The sequence below is a fragment of the Phodopus roborovskii genome, unplaced genomic scaffold, assembly GCF_943737965.1.
Source record: "Phodopus roborovskii unplaced genomic scaffold, PHOROB, whole genome shotgun sequence".
In the NCBI taxonomy this organism is placed as follows: domain Eukaryota; kingdom Metazoa; phylum Chordata; class Mammalia; order Rodentia; family Cricetidae; genus Phodopus; species Phodopus roborovskii.
In genome coordinates, this window is record NW_026126459.1 from 9,607,640 (window position 1) to 9,624,463 (window position 16,824).

At 52.4% G+C, this 16,824-nt stretch overlaps 1 protein-coding gene across 2 annotated transcripts in view; it reads right to left on the reverse strand.

The window, feature by feature from the left end:
- Wnt7b (Wnt family member 7B) overlaps positions 1 to 16,824 on the reverse strand; it is a 44,456-nt gene that overhangs the window by 21,186 nt on the left and 6,446 nt on the right. The window lies entirely within an intron of this gene.

Below are 16,824 nucleotides of genomic sequence, written 5' to 3' on the forward strand. Positions count from 1 at the left end.
AGGTGAGCACCTACTGTGTGGTGGGCTGGGCTCAGAGACGTGGCTGCCTTTGTAATGACTCCTGGCAACTCCCAAGAAGGAGGCCTCTTGCCAAGTTTACTCTGAGCCTGGAGTATTATCAACACAGTTGTTTGTTTTTGTAATGAGGGGAAATTCACATAACATAACATTAACCATTTAAAAATGTACAGCCCCATGGCCTTTAGCACACACACAGTATTGTACAACCTCCGCCTCTATCAAGTTCCAAGCTTTTCTAAACATCCCAAAAGGAAACTCTGTACCCAGGAGCAGGCACTCCCAGCCCCTCCTCCCTCAGCCCCCGGCAGCCACTAATCTGTCTCTGTTCCCACGGGGCTGCTGCTTGCTCGGACAGTCTGTGGAATCTTACAATACATGTGGTCTTTAGAGCCAGATTCCTTCTACTCAGTGAAATGCTTTCAAAGTTTATCCAAGTTCCAGCATTCATCAGTGCCTCATTCCTTTTAAAGGCTGAATAATATTCCATTTGCACAATGGGCCATCACCTGTTGATCTATTCCCCATGGATAGACACCTGGCCTCATCTCTCAGCTATGGACATGAGGGTGCACATGTCTGTCACTGTCTGAGCACCTACCACTGGGGATGGACTTCCTGGGTCATCTGGAGATCCTTTCATCTCCTAAGGAATTGCTAAGAGGCTTTCCTCGGCCGTTTTACTGATCTTTGGTGCTAGGTGCTTGGAGAAGGAATATCAAGAGAGAGGAGAGCACTAGTCTTCAGGTTAATGGCAGGCTCGGGCTCAGCTGGTGGAGATCTGGCCTTCCATACACAAAGCTCAAAGTAACACATAAGCTAGGTGTGGGGCTCGTGCCCCACACTGGAAGTGGAGGCAGGAGAATCAGGAGTTCAAGGTCATTCTTTGCTACTTCAAGTTTGAAGTCAGTCTGGGCTACAGGAGACCCTGTGACTTTAAAACGACAGACTGAGCCAGGTGGTGATGGCTCACACCTTTAATCTCAGCACTCTGGAGGCAGAGGGTGGATCTCTGTGAGTTCAAGGCCAGCCTGGTCTATGCAGTGAGCTCCAAGATAGCCATGGTTACTTGCAGAAACCCTTTCTTGAAAAAACAAACAATAACAATAATAATGATGATGATAATGACTAAGCAGAGTTGAGTTACTTAGCAAGGAGCAGTGGTGAATAGGGGCTTCCAGGAACCCCAAAGCTGACAATGAGGCCCTGGGCCTTTGGCAAGATGGGGGCCCTTCTCTGCCTGTGGCAGTTCTTTGAGAACTCTGTGTTTTTCCAGGCTACCATACTCCCCAGGCAGCTGGACAGTCCCCGGGGGGCCTGCGCCCCCAGCATGTGCTGCGTCCTCAATGACACTCAATCTCTGTGACCCGCCTGCTTGCTCTACCTGCTAATCTGGCCAAGAGCCCCCCTGGGTCTCCTGTGACACAATGGGGTGAACACGCCCCAGGCTGGCGTTGAGGAAGGGCATCTAGGCGGGTGGGGCTGGGAGCGGGCTGGAATCTGGGGAATCTAGACCAAAGAAACTGTAGAATCCTCGGAAACTGAGCTGGGGAAATGAGCTGGATGGGAACTCCACCAGGCACTACCACGGTAAAGCAGACACTTTGGTACCAGACCTCAAGGGTGCTACGTACCTTGCTCCCAAATTCCTCCAATAGGCCTGGACCAAAAAGCCTCAACTGCCTATCCAGAAGAGAGCTCAGGAACCAGGGGCAGCAAGAGATCATTGCCGTGGCCCCAGGCCTACTCTCCAACCTACAGGCAGCTCCTTCTACTACCCAGATCTGACCACATCACTTCCCTTGCTCAAAGGTCATCCACAGCTCCCCACTGACCTCTGCCAAGAAATATAAGGCTGGGGGAGGGACTCTGATGATCCTTCCTTTCTACCTCCACTGTCCACCTTGACTGTCCATACATCCCTCTGTTAGCATGCTATCTCTCCTCTCCAGCTCCATCTGGAAATCTATTCCTCCTTCCAGGTACATCCCTTCCACAAGCCCTGGCATAGAGGAAAGGAACAGTGAGCATTTGTCCTGAGAGTCTAAATCTCCCCACCAGCGCCCTGCTGTTACCATCTACCACCAATGCCAAGTCCTAGGTGAACTTGGGGCCCCAGAGTGGCCTGCAGAGGAAGGACCCTCTTCAGCTCCCATAGAATGTGTGAATAGAGGAACGAGTAAAGGATGCCCAAGAAGCACACAGGAAACCACTGTTGGAATTCAGCAACCAGACAACAACCCCGTTCTGTAAAGGATTTGACACATTTCCCCAGAGACATGGAAGAAGCAAGCAGCATGTCCAATGAGATGCACACCCACCAGCATCCCTGTGAGCACAACTGAGAAGCTGTAAAACACCAAGCGTGGGCAAGGAGGCAGAGGAGCAGGGTCCTCCCACACCACAGTTACTGTGGGCAACAGTTTAGCAGAGAGTTAAAAGTCACACACAAAGCTGCCCGGAAATTCCATTTCTTGGCATAGATCCAAAAGAATTGAAGACAGGTGTCGAAACAAAACCTTCTGTACAAAGTTCCCAGCAACACTATTCACAGTAGCCAGAGGATGGAAATAACCCAATTCTCCATCGACGGATGAGTGGCTGAAAACAAAATGTGGTATGTCCATGCCATGGAATATTATTCGGCCATAAAAAGGAATGAAGCATGCACTCATGCCTCAATATGGGAAAAGTTCAAAAACATTATGCCATGAGAAAGAAGGCAGACACGGAATCCCAGACGTCACCTGAGTCCATTTAAAAGTAATGTTTAGAATGGGCAAAGCCACAGAGACTAAAGACATGTGAGGAGGAGGGGATGGAGACTGCCTGCTGTGTAACCATTGGATTCTCATCTGGGAGATGAAACTATGTAGGCTGTGGCACTGTGGTGTTATGAAAACACGATGTGCCACCATTCTGTGCTTTAAGATGGATAGAGCTGTAAGTTTCATTTGGTGTACCTCCCAACCACAACTTAAAAAAAAAAAAAACAAAAACAAAAACAACAACTGCAATCCTATATCCAACAAAGGGCTGATCTCCAAAATATACAAAGAACTCAAGAAACTAGTCAACAAAACACCAAATAACCCTATTAAAAATGGGGTACAGAACTGAAGAGAGAATTCTCAATAGAGGAAGTCAAAAAGGCTGAAAGACACTTAAGAAAGTGCTCAACATCCTTAGCTATCAGGGAAATGCAAATCAAAACAACTTTGAGATACCATCTTATTCCTGCCAGAATGGCTAAAATTAGAAACACCAATGACAACTCATGCTGGAGAGGATGTGGAGAAAGGGGAACACTCCTCCACTGCTGGTGGGAGTGCAAACTCATACAGCCATTTTGGAGATCAGTATGGCAGTTCCTCAGGAAAATGGGAATTAGTTTACCACAGGACCCGGCAATCCCCCTCTTAGGCATATACCCAAAGGATTCACATCCATGCAACAAAGACATCTGTTCAACTATATTCATAGCAGCATTATTTGTAATAGCAAGAACCTGGAAGCAACCTAGATGCCCCTCAACTGAAGAATGGATAAAGAAGATGTGGCACATCTACACAATGGAATACTACTCTGCAGAAAAAAAATAATGGTATCTTGAAATTCGCAGGCAAGTGGATGGCACTTGAAGAAACCATCCTGAATGAGGCAACCCAGTCACAAAAACAGGAACATAGTATGTACCCACTCATATATGGATTTTAGACCTAGAGCAAATCACCAGCCTATAATTCACACTGCCAGAGGAACTAGGATACAAGGTGTATTCTAAGAGATTCATATAAAGTCCCTCACAGAAGTGGGAAGGGACAAGTCCCCCAGAGCACAGGGGAAGTGGGGGGCAGTGAATGGAGAGAGAATTAGGAGAAAGAGAGGGGAGGAGAGGAAAACACGTGTGACTAGGAAGATTGAATAGGGTAGGAATAGAAGACAGGAGAGAGAGAGAGAGAGAGAGAGAGAGAGAGAGAGAGAGAGAACATAAAAGAGGGAGCCAATATTGATTTGAAGAGAAAACTGAACCCAAAGAAAGGTCTAGAGACCTACAAGACTGCCGCCAACTAACAATGTGAGCATCCATGGAAAGGCTACCATAAATGCCCTCCCGGATAGTGAGATCAACAACTAACTTATCCATGGAGCCCTCAACTAATGCCTGTTGGAAACAGAAGCAAACACCCATACATAAACACTGAGTCGAACTAGAACCCAGATGCAGATGGAGAGGACAAGACCATGCGGCAGAAACACACAGAGACAGCTGACCTGAACAAGGAGGAGCTAATGGGCCCCCAGACTGATAGCTGGGAAGCCAGCATGGGACTGACTCAGGCCCCCCTGAATATGGGTCTCAGCCAGAAGGACTGAGCAGTCTAAGGGACCTCAGACAGTGGAATTAGGATGTATCCCTGGAGCACAAAAGGACTTTGCGAACACATCACCCATGGAGGGATAACTGCCTCAATCTAGAGACAGGAGAGAAGCCCTAGTCCCTACTTCACATGACCTGTCAGATCTACATGACCCCACCTGGATGGCATTGCCCTACAGGTGGAATTGGGGTGGGGGATAGGAGGGGAGGGTGGTCAGGGTACATGTGAGGGGGGAGAGAGGGTAAGAGGGAGGAAGGGAGGGAGGGGGAACTGGAATCGACATGTAAAATAAAAAATTTTAAAAAAACAACTGCAATTCACAGGATCCTACACATTGCAAAGTAAAGGACCTCCTGGAAGTCGACTTTTACCAAATGAGGGTTGGTGCTGCCAGGACAGGGATTCCAGCCCCTCGGCCCAGTTTGTGCCCGCACACTCTCACAAACTACCAGGAACATAGCCTCGGTGATCAGGTACCGTCACAATCTGAAGATGACATCGAACTTGTCTCCTTTGCACTAAGCAGGAATCCCACTGACAGTACTCGACACTGCCCTCTGAGGCCAACCTCTGTGGCGGTCTCCCTACATGCCAACCATGCAGGGACTCTGCCTGGCAGGGATGGGGGCCACTGCTCAGAGAGGCTGGGGAGCTTGGGAGGCCTCCAGTCCCACTCAGAGCCAGCGCCCATCTTCCAGAGCTCAAGTGTGAAGGAGGAACTATACATTGGGAAGCCATGAAGACTTGGTAAGTCCAGAGAGAGACTTGGGAGTAGGGGTGCAGAGCAGGCCTCCTTCCTTTCTTTTTTCAAAGGATTTATTTATTTATTTATTGTGTGTGTGTGCGCACACAGAACATGTGTGGAAATCAGAGGGACAGCTTATGAGAGTCATTTCTCTTCTTCCACCATATGGGTCCTCAAGATTAAACTCATGCATGCTGTCCATCCTTTTTGGGGTGGGGGGTGGGGACAGGGTCTCAACTTGTAACCCAAGCCAACCTTGAACACTCTATATTCCCACCTCAGCCCTTGTAGTTGGGGTTAGGAGAATGCTATCCTATCAGGCTAGGCCTGTTTGGAGTTTGTTCTCAAAACTCAATCTGAGCCACCTCCTTGCTAAAAAGCCTTTATTCGCTCATTCATTTCATTCATTCATTCATTTCGGCTTATGGTGTAGAGATCTGGTTGCAGTTCTCCATACCCTAATTCCCGGCACTGTCTGATCAGATCCCAAGCTCCTAGAACAGGCTAGACCCTGGCCAATCCAAACCTTTGGGACAGGGAAGTGGACTGCAGGCAGAGCCCATGAGTGGGAAACATGCTTAAAATTCTAAAAACTAAGTGATCATTGCCTTCGGGAGGCTAGTGGCATGTGGGGCCTTGCCAAGGTTGCTGTGAGATGAGAGCATGCCTGGCTCCCTCAGCAGGCTACCCTGCAGGTGGGTCCCGGCTCTCATCCCACGTCGGGAAAACCCTCTTCCCAGCCAGCAGCTGCCTGCTCAGGTGTCCAAGTGGCCAGACCAGGGAGGCCTGTGTGCTGAGAAGCCTGGCTGACAGGGGTGTGCCTTTGTTGTTGACTTTTTCCATGGAAAAATTTTGCTCAGGGGCCTTAGGACATGGGCAAAGTGCCAGGAACAGTGGGCCACACTGTGTGCCTCCAAACCTTCCTCACCTCTGGCCTGGATCAGGCTCCTAGCAAGATAAAGGCCAGCAGAGGCCAAGGGATTTGAGTTTTGGGATGCCCAGCTCTGAGTTTAGGCTGGGCACTGTGACAAGATGGACTGTCCTGGACAAGAAGACCTTTCAACCTACCAGATGCTTACGGGGACAGGACTGCCTTCATGACAAGGGGCTTGAAGAGGGAGTAAAGGACACAAGAGAACAGCTCAACCTTGCTAGCCCTGCCCAGTGGCAGAGGGCAAGCTAGCTACACCCAGCCCTCTAATGCAATGGCTAAGGCCACAAATTCGGGTACTGACAAGCTCTGTGAGAACCCTGAGCATGCCTCTTCACGGCTGTGCAGGGAAGGTGCAGACACACTCCATAACTTCCTTGTGCTTCAGTTTCCTCATCAGTAAAAGGGATGTGAGAGCATCCTGGACAGGGCAGAGTTGATGACGAGAAGGTTCACTGAGGTATGCACGCACGCACTCACACCACAGCTAATGGTGACATGTGCCGGGGGGCACCTTCATCTTCCAGGCCTGAGGCGGAGGTCACTCCGGTCCTTTGCTGGACACGCATGGTTGATGCACTCCTGGCTCCACCAGGCCCTTTGGGATCAGCAGGGCACCATGCCTATAGTGAGTGCCCACTGTGGTCTCCATGCCCACCCAAGGGGCCGACCTCAGGCTTTTCCCTCCAACCTAGCCAGCTCACTCGTGGTCTAAGAACCAAGGGAAAATAGTTATCAGTGACCACAGCCAGTAGTGACCAGCCACCAGCCATGTCACCAGTCATATGTAGGGGGCAGATCCCTTCTTCAGGCCAGGCCTCACTCTGGAGTCTCCTCCAACTAGCCCCTAACTCCAACATCCTTGGAGAGCACCAGCTCACATTAAAGGCTGTGGAAAGGGTGTTCCCTAGGCCCAGGCAGAGCCCTCTTTTCCTTACTTAGTATGGAGAATATTCCTGCTTCCTTCAGGAAAGAGAGCCCCCAAAGCCTGCCCTTGGTGGGGCATAGGAATCTAATCTACATCCTTTATGCTGTTAGAGTTTTAAAGTGCTTGAGTCAGAGAAGACCTACTGTGTGCTAGATTGAGCTCAAGGTCCACTTAATGACCCTATATGAAAACACCGGGGGCCAAGTGTGATATAAATTGCTATTCTTTTCCCTCAGAGACTCAGAGAGGCTCGGCTTTCTGGGCTGGTGGGCAGGCAACGAGCAGGAATGTGGCCCACTGCCCCATGCCTCAATGGGTGAACAAATGAAGGATCTGTGAGGGGATGAAGGCCTCCAGTCAGGCATCTCAGATGTCCTGACACACAGTCAGTGTGTCAGTGACCTGACTTGTGGCTCACATGCCCAGCTGTGTGAAATGCAGAGCACCCTCAGTGTAGCAGGGCAGGTAATGGCTACAGGGAAGTCATGGGGCCCCCTCTCTTCATCCTGGGTGACAAGTCAGTGGCAACCATGTCATTTGTCTCGTCCCTTACCACTTAAATGGCCAGAGAGAAATGGTGTCATTGCTAGCTGCAGAGGTGACCAATGGAGCAGTCTCTGTCACCTAGAAGAAGCTTCTAGCCACCTTCAAAATCTACAGATGTGTCCTAAGGTGGCTACAGAACCAGACATCTCCACCCCAGTATTCCCTTTAAATCTCTGCCCACCACAAGAGCAAAAAATAGCAGCGACTTCTGCAGGGCTCTTCTCTCTGGCCTGAGCCCTTTCAACACGGGACCAGGCTGCCCCCAGGCTGCTGGGCTGGGACAAACACACAGGAGGGAAGTCATGGAATGTGAAGACTAGCACAGGATGCAAGGACTTTAGAACTGGCACTCAGCGCATCCTGGCCTGGAGACTCGCAGGGACCTGGGCACTCCTCTCCGAGGAGCAGGTGCCTCTTGAGAAACTCCCCCAGGACAGGCCTTTAGCCCTCTTGTCCCACCACTCTTACCTGCTTCAACTCCTGGCTTAGCCCGGGCCCTGTCTGTACTGCACTTAGCCTGCCCCATCTCAGGACCTGGCCTGATCTTCCAGCCTCAGAGGCAGTCTCTTGAACAGCCTTCTCTGCTCCATCCTACCCACACTGGGACAGGAGCATTTGGCCTCTTCCCCCCCTCCCCCCCCCCCACTTGCTCTGCTTTTGGATCTGCTGTCCCACTGCAGATATACCTCCTCACAGGCATCGCATTGCCCAGCCCCCTTGGAGTCCCTGAACTCAGTGTGTGACCCTAAGTCCTGTCTGAAGGTCATCTGCAGCACGCTCTGCCTTTTGCTCGCTGCTGACTCCCCATGACATGGATTCCCCATCACTGCCAGGTAACTGATTAGTCCTAAAATGGCACTGGGTTTGAAACACCTATTCCTCATGTTCTTCAGCCCCAGTCCCAACTCTGGAAGGTAGGGGCAGGCTGGTCTAGCTTCCCTCGGGGCCCCCCCAGACTTGGCCGGGCCATCTGCCCAGCTGCCCAGCTGCTCAGCAACTCCAGCCCACGCTCCTGGCCCAGGGCGCTTTGTAATTCTTCCTTCTTGGGCATCCTCCGGCAAAATATTTGAAGAATGTTCTAATTATCTATGATCGGCCAGGAAGGCGGGCCTGGGTCCACTCATCCAGGAAGTAACTCAGCAAATCCCCTGGAGGGTGGCACTGAGCTCTCCCTCGGGTGGGCAGGTGTGTCCAGGGCTTTTTCAGCTGAGGGGCCCAAAGGTTCTTCCTGGGCTTTGGAGCACAGAGGGTACTCAGGGGGGTTGGTTGGGAGACAGGGCTAGAAGAACCTCAATGCTCTTGCCAGGTAAGTGGGGATATGAATGTCTTCCCAGTGTAGACTGGCCTGAGACCCCAGATCAGAGTCCCTCTCTCTCTCTGTCTCTCTCTCTGTCTCTCTGTCTCTCTCTCTCTCTCTCTCTCTCTCACACACACACACACACACACACACACACTCTATACTCTGAATTAGATAAGACTGAACAGAGAGAGTTCACCCAGGTCAGAACTGAGCACAGCAGGTCCCCTTGGCAGCAGGTCTTTAGGACAGAACTGGATAGTGTGGAACACAGCAGGTGCCAAGGTCCCTGCCTTCAAGCTACCTGTCCTCCCTCTGTTCCTCCTTTGTTTTTTATTTTTTGTATTTTTTTCCTTTGCTGCTAACCCTAGCTCAGAAACATGGGGAGAGCATGCGGCTCTAGAGTTGTATTCTGTACCGCACCCCACCACCGCTCTGTTTCAGGGTCTCATGTAGCCCAGGCTAATCTCAAAACCACTAAGTAGCTAAGGACAACAATAAACTTCTGATCTTATTGCTTAGACCTCGGAGTCCTGAGGCTGCAGGTGTGTACCATCTCAAAAGGTAGTGCCTGGATCCAGGTGAGGCCCAGAACAGTGTCAGGGGGCAGGTCCAGCCTGGCCATCCAACTTGCCCTTTAGCATGTGCTGACATAGAGTCTGCACCCATAGGCACAGAGCCAAACCCACTCAGTTTAGTTCCCGACCTGTTCTACCCATCCCCGTGGAACTCCTCACAGTGGACTGAAAGAAACCTAGAAAGGCCTGGAGGTAGCCAGCAACTGGAAAGGGCTGAGGGCAGATACATTTAGGGCTCTTCTTGGGAATCCAGCCACCCCAAAGTCCCTTCCTGACCTGCATGGGTCTCTGTTTGCCATATGAATATCCAGGGGTTGAGGTGAAAGTCAGGGTGCCTGAAGCTAGTTCCTAAAGAGGGCCTCTATGGCCGTGGGGACTTGGTTCCAGTTCTGCTCAGTCTCTGACCTTTTCTGACCAACCCAGGCCTCAGTCTACCCATCTGTCAGGAGAAAGAACAGTCTGCCCATGGACAGGTCTCCTGTAGGCAGCCCCTCCCCTCCAGCATGGATCCCACATGCTCCCATCTTTCCGGACCACTGCTCCCCTCAGCTGCTCCTGGTGTTCCCAGGCAAGAGAGAAGAGATTCTGCTAAAGGCTTTCCCACCCTTCCACATAGCTGGCATTCCATCCAGGCATCCTGGGACCCCACCCTGGAGAGAAAGAAGGCAGTCTGGGAGAAACCAGCAGTGAGCAGGAGGCCTGGATAGGCTGGGGCTGCTAGAGATAGAAAGCCACAGCCAAAGAGTGGCACATAGAGGTGTGGGCAAAGGGGCCAAGCCGGGGAGATGGATTGATTCACTGAGCCCTACAGCAGTCATTGTAATTCCACTGACCTCCAACTTCAGAAAGTTCAGAACTTCTCTTGGTACACAAGGCCCACCATAACATGCCAGGTCCTAGCCCTAATGGCCCAAGTCTTTGCCCTGTCCCTTCAGCAGCCAAACAGGACTCTATATCCAGCTCACTGCCTCCACCTCCAGGAAGCCTGTCTGACCCTGCTTCATTCTCACTGCAAGCCCAGCACAGGGTGTGAGGTGGCTTCTCTCCAGCCTTACCCCTGGCTTTTCTCTTTGCTTCCCACAGTACAGATGGAGATCACCACATCCAGAGACGCCAAGGCCCCCGAGGCTGCTGAAACCCAACTGGGGCTGAGACCCCCATCAGCCCTGGGTGACACTTACTATACAACCTATGTGATATGGGGTGCCTTGAAGGCATGGCTGGCCAAGATCCCAACCTGAGACCTAGCGATAGATGGGCAGGTGAGTATAAAAGGTGGGATGGAGTTGCAGGCCCCAATGGCCTACTGCCAGCCAGTTGGGGAGTCTAAACACTGGATGGCTGAGCTGGCACTTCCTGGGACACTCTGAGCATATTCTGAGCTGTAAGTTTGGGGACCAAGTCTGCCACACACAGAGGCTAGCGAGGCACCATCTCTCTACAGACCTCAGAGAACTGAGCTCTTACCAGTATAAGATGAGAGACAAAGCCTAGAGAGGATGGGGTCTGCTGGCCACACAGCACCCAGGGCAGTGTTAGCCTTAGCCAGGGACCAGACTCATCCCTGCCGTCTGCTATCATCACTGTTGGGGACCTATCTGAGATAGAAGCCCCCCTGGGCACTGCTCTCGAGTCCCTCACCTTATAGCTTTCTCCATGACCTTAATGGCCTCTCTGGCCCACTGCCTTGGATGAAATGCTCTGGGGAAGGAGTCACTCAGTCCTAGTGTCCAGCCTGGCTAGGAGTTTATTATTCCCATTTCCCAGATGAGGCTCAAAGAAGGGCAGTGTTTTGTCCAAGGCTGAACAGCAGCTTGACACAGGTAAAGCCAAATGCTTGGCCTCTGCCTCTTTGACTCCCCTCACCCCCACCCCAGCTATGGCTACCCTGTTCCTTCCCATTACAGGAATCCTCACCTTGGAAGGCACAGAGGAAGACCAGGCTCGGTTCCGGGCCTATAGACCTGCCTGTACACCCCGCCCTGCTCTGTGAGGGGTCCAGAAGGAAATGCTGACCTGCATGCTGCCAGAGGGTATCACTGGCCTCTCAGCCTATCCTGCTTCTCAGACGGGGCTAGTGCACAAAAGGAGGTTCCTCAGGTGGACTCTACTGTAAAAACGCCAGGAAGACTACACAGAGCCTTAGGCAGGGCCAGGGGCACCACCCTCCACCCCCATACCACAATCCCAAGGGAAGCTGTCCAGCCCTAGAATCTCCCACTGCAGGAGGACAGGATGGAAGTTTAAGCATTCTCTTCCTGGCCATCTTGGGGACTGTGTCCCTGGACTCCCTCAAGCCATACATCTCTGTCTTAGAGCTCTGGAAAGATAAAGAGATCTAGACTTGTCAGGCCCTGGCTAATGCTCTCTTCACATCACCCATCTGCCCAACCAACCCCAGATTCTCTTACATCAGTCTTAGGTGCATCTCAGCCCATGCTGTGGTCCAAAGTTTAGAAGGTCACTCTGGGAGGCTGGCATGTTTAACCCGGTGTTCCACCCTGTGGCAGTGCCACCACAGGGAATGCCAGGCCTGCTAGGTCCTCAGAGAGGTCACACTCTTGTCCACAGGAGCATATGGTGGCTGAAATTCATCCCTCCCCATGGGCCAACCTGATCTATAGGGACACAGCATGTCCTGGGAAAACAGATGATGGAGATAGCAGGGTAGCAAGTCTGGTGGCTCCGGGGTGGGGTGGAGGTCAGCAGCACTTGGAAAGTCCCAGCACTACCTGCCAGAGGTGAAGTCACCCCTGGAAAACCTGAGTCCCCTCCCGGAAGGTGGTCAGCCTCAGTCCAGTCCCCAGCCCCTGCTTCAACCTGTACTCCTCAGGCTAGTAGAGATGACTTCTGGGGCTTCTCTGGTCAACTTATTCTGGAAGTCTTTCCTGGGTCACCCCTGCTGGTGGTCAGGGCTCCCTGCTGTGGGAGCTGCAAGGCTCACTCTGTGTGGACTTGGAGAACGGTGGCAGGAGGGCTAAGATGAATGAAGGCAGTGTGAGAGTCAACCCAATGCGGTGGGGCTGGCTAGAGGGCAGCTCTAGAGCCTCTCTCAGATGGGAAACCAAGATCTAGAGAAGCCAAGAGTACCACAAATCCAGGTCCAGCACACCTGTGAACATATCATCAAACATACACACAGGGCCCAAGATGGCTTGCTGGGCCTGCTTTCTTCCTGTTTAATGCTGGTCTCAGAGCTGCTGGAGCAGAGCCAAGGCAAGCAGGGGCATCTCCACATCCCCTGGGAGCATCGCATCTCTGCCCCCAGGGCTAAAGCAAAAGCTAGCCTCCAAGTTGTTGAGGAAGCCTTTGCTGAGGGCCCAGGAACTCCTGGTCCACAGATAATTGCAACAAACTGATCTAGTTGGGTTCTCTTCCCTCATAAAATGCAATGAATGTGAGAGAGGCAGCATTGCTGGCTAGAGGCTACAGGCAGCATGTACCTCAGAGTCATATAAACCTGGGTTCAAATCTAGCCTCAGACGCCCTGACCTGAGACACACCTGGCCGTGATCACCCCACCCCCACATTCCTATGCCAGAGGTGGCTTGGTTTAGCCCCTGTGCCAGCAGTCAGGGAGGAAAGAGACTCAAAAGCAGACTTCAGACAGGCTGGTCATGCCATGCCCACAGGACAGGTCCTTCTGGAAACATGACCAGCTGGTCCATTCTCAGTCTACAGGCTTTCATTTGAGGCTGGCTTCAAACTTATGATCCTCCTGCCTCAGCCTTGAGTGCTAGGATAACAAGTATGTAAACCCAAAAGGGCTTTTGAAATCTGTTTTACACCGGTGGCTTGCTATGCTGCTGGGAGCAATCTGGAATCCCACTCGTCCCCTTCTTTCCAGGGACCTGGCTGCGTGTAGCAGCTTCACCTGGGTTTGGTGGCAGACTTCTGAGCACAAAGAGAGATCAGGCAGCACAATATCAGAGGGCTCTGGAAGGTGATGGAGGCCCTTAAGTATCAACTGATGGGACTCCTGGGGATTCTGGCTTTCCCCCACCTATGTGCTATGTGCATTGACTGGGCCGACTGGGGGTGATCGCTGTTCTCCCCAGCCCAGCTCCAGCCCTTGGAAGGCTTCGCAACCTATAGCTATAGTACTGGCTAGTTTTTATATCAACTTGATACAGGCTAGGGTCATCCAAGAAAAGGGAATCTTTATTGAGAACTGCCTCCATAAGACTGGCTAAAGATTATAAGGGTGGGCCTATCCCACAGGGAGTGCTCTTAGGTACTGTAAGAAAGGAAGCTGAGCAAGTCATGAGGAGAAAGCTGGTAAGCAGCACTATTCCATGGCTTCTGCTTCAGGTCCTGAGTACAGTGCTTGGCTTGGTTTCCCTCAATAGGCTGATCTGCGATATGCAAACCAAATAAACCCTTTCCTCCCCAAGCTGTTTTTGGTTATGGTGTTTGTCACAGCAATATAAAACCTAAGATAGCTGCCACAGCACTTCAGCATCTTCTACTCCCAGTCTCAACCATGATTTCAGCATCTCTGCACTGATACAGTGGCTTCAGCCACATACCTAATTTGCTTACACTGCATTCCCAGAGTACTAGATCCCCTGGTCCAGCAGTGTCCTTCTTCAGAATCCCTGATGTCATGCCTACATCTACTTGGATGCCTCCAGGGCCGGAAAGCTCACTGTCTCCCAGATAGCAGCAAAGCTGGCCCAAGCCTGGGGATCCCTATACAAGGGCAAGGTGACCCTGGGTGGGTAAGGGGTTGGGGGGGAGGGGCAGACTGAACTAGGAGACAAGGAAAGAGAGGGAGCCTGGAGTGCACCTGTACCCACCCCCCACCCATCGGCCAGCCTGAGGGGAGGCCCCCAGCCCCACACCAAGGAGAGAGGACAAACAGCCGTTTTGTCCTTGGCCAGCGGGCGGCCTGTACTACACAATGACCCTTTCATCAGGCTGAGGGAGCCCTGGGCAGGGGTTTCATCTGACAAGGGAGGGCGCCAGTCTCTTGTCCCCTTGGGAGGGGAGCTGAGCCCTATCCCAGCTGGAGTCAGGACTGTGCAAAATGGAGGCCTCCAGGGATCTTGCTGAAGCTGTTTCACCTGCCTGGGACATAGAGAGGTTAGTGGGCTGGCTATGGGCTCTGCAGAGGGATCTGATGCTGGACACTTCCCCCTGACCCTGTGCTGACACGCAGCCTGGGTCCAAAATACTAGTTTCCGTCACAGCCTTCCTGCCACTACCATGATCAGAGCACTGGCTCAGACCTCAGCAGGGCATCCATGTCCACCAGGACACCTACAGCAATAGAACCGTGGTCCATGTGCCCATCTAGACCAGCCTGAGACGTGAAGGCTCTGCAGGAGAGCTCAAGGACCAAGAGGCAGAGGCAGGAAGCATCATCTCTAGACCTGTTCTTTCTTGCTGATCACCTGCCTCATTGTACTAGTGATAGCTGCCTGTGCTACCTCTCCCCTCTGGAATGGATCATGGCAGGAAGAACCATGTGGGGACTAGAGTCAGCAGGGCATAAGATGACTTGGGGTCTGGGTGACCTTATCTCTCAGGACTCCAGTACTCTGTCTACCTCTCCATCTCCATGGGGACCCCTGGGTGGGTGTGTCTGACAGCCTATTTCTCTCATTCAGGAGTCTCTACTGTGATCTTATCTAGTTTGGCCCAAATTCCTTTCCATCCTTTAAAAATCCTGTTTAGATCCACCTAAAGGAAGTCCCTGAGACACCCGGAGAATACACTATTCCCTCCTGAGTGACTGCTCCCTCTACACCTCCTCTGTGTTACTAGTGGCCAACCACATGCCCACGCTCCTGCTACCCAAGAGCCACCTGTCTCCTGGACTATCCCTAACATCAGGGTCTGAACTGAGAGCACTGGCCCTGAATCTTTTGAGCACTCCAGGTGAGGTTTGGTGACCCCCCACAGGGTCTCTCTGAGCAGAGGTATTAGCTAGGGTCAGGACACAGCCAGGCAGGAAGAGGTGGAGCAAGGATGAGAAGCCAGATTTGGCATGCCTCTTGGTCTCCAGGACTCCAAGGAAACCAGGTTAGAAAGGGCTCCGCCCTCCAGCTTCCTCCACAGCCAAAGCCCCAAGAGGCAAAGCCCTTTGCACACAAAGGGGCTGGAAGCAGTCCATCCCAGCCTGTACCCTGCTCCCCTCTCAGCTGATGAGTCGTACAATACCACAGTGGGTTTGGGGTAGTTTTCTGTGGTTAAGGGGGCTCCATCTGGAAGGTTTCCTGGGAGTTAAGCTGTCCTCGGGTGTTCCAGCTCTAATCCTGTTGTGCCAATAGTCTAAGGGCTGTCGCATGCTTTCAAACCCTGAGATAACTGGGCCTGACCTGAGACTTCTTTCCCCTGGCACTGCTGAGGAGACCTAGGCCTGGCCTGGACAGACGCCATCCCCCAGGTGACCTGTCCATGTTGAAGTCTTGTGACCCACACTGCTCCCCCTGGACTATGATGCCATAGGAGCAGCCTGATTCAGCACCCATCTCGCCAAGGGTCATGCCCACAGGGCTTTTAGGACTGCGGTCAGCACCACCGGCAAAGCCACAACAGCAGCCAGGAAGAGGCCTGACCGGGCCTGGGGAGGACAGTGGTGAGCACCCTCTGCACCCCCAAGCCAGGTGGTCGGTGAGTAACCATCCTGTCACCCATGACTCACTCAGCTCTCCAGAGCAGGCGGTTACCATGACAGGCTATACCGGAAGACATGGGGAGGGGGTCATCACAGCCAACTACCACATCCAGGACAAGAACGGAAGGGACCTGCCCTTACAGTAGCCCTGGCTGGTTCTGGCTCCAGGCTTGGGTCAGGCCCTTGCATCAGCTGACCCAACACTCCAAATCCTGTTTGTGGCCTCAGCTCCCATTTGCCTTCCCTTGGTCCCTTGCTGCTTCCCCACTTGGCCCTCACCTACATCATGGGTAGAGGTGACCAGAGCTGCTTTCCTAGCTGGGTCACACTTGGAGTCTGATGGGAGCTCAGGGCCCTTCCAGGCCAGCACACCCGTCCAACATGATCAACAACAGGGGCCCAGGCATGTGTCTAGGATTCACTGTGTTCAGATGACAGCCCAGCATGCGGAGCTGGGAGAACAGCCCTGCTGAAAGGGGCAGGATCAACTGTTGGCTAGTTTCTGTGATCCCAGCAATGGGATGCCTTCTGGAAAGTTCTCTGGAACAGAACACAGCCTCCACTCAGGGCCCCTCCTCGCTGTGGCATCCTCTGGGACATTCCTGCAGTGCTAGGAGGGGGTGTCTCACACTGACCCCTACCACCTCCCACTGTTGGCAGAGTTCTTCTACACTGGCCATCTAACCAAGTCCTGCCTCATGGGTGCCTGGACCAGGGTGGGCTAGCACACCATGCTGTCATCCCTCCCAGGCATCTTATGCAGCCAACCCTGAGATA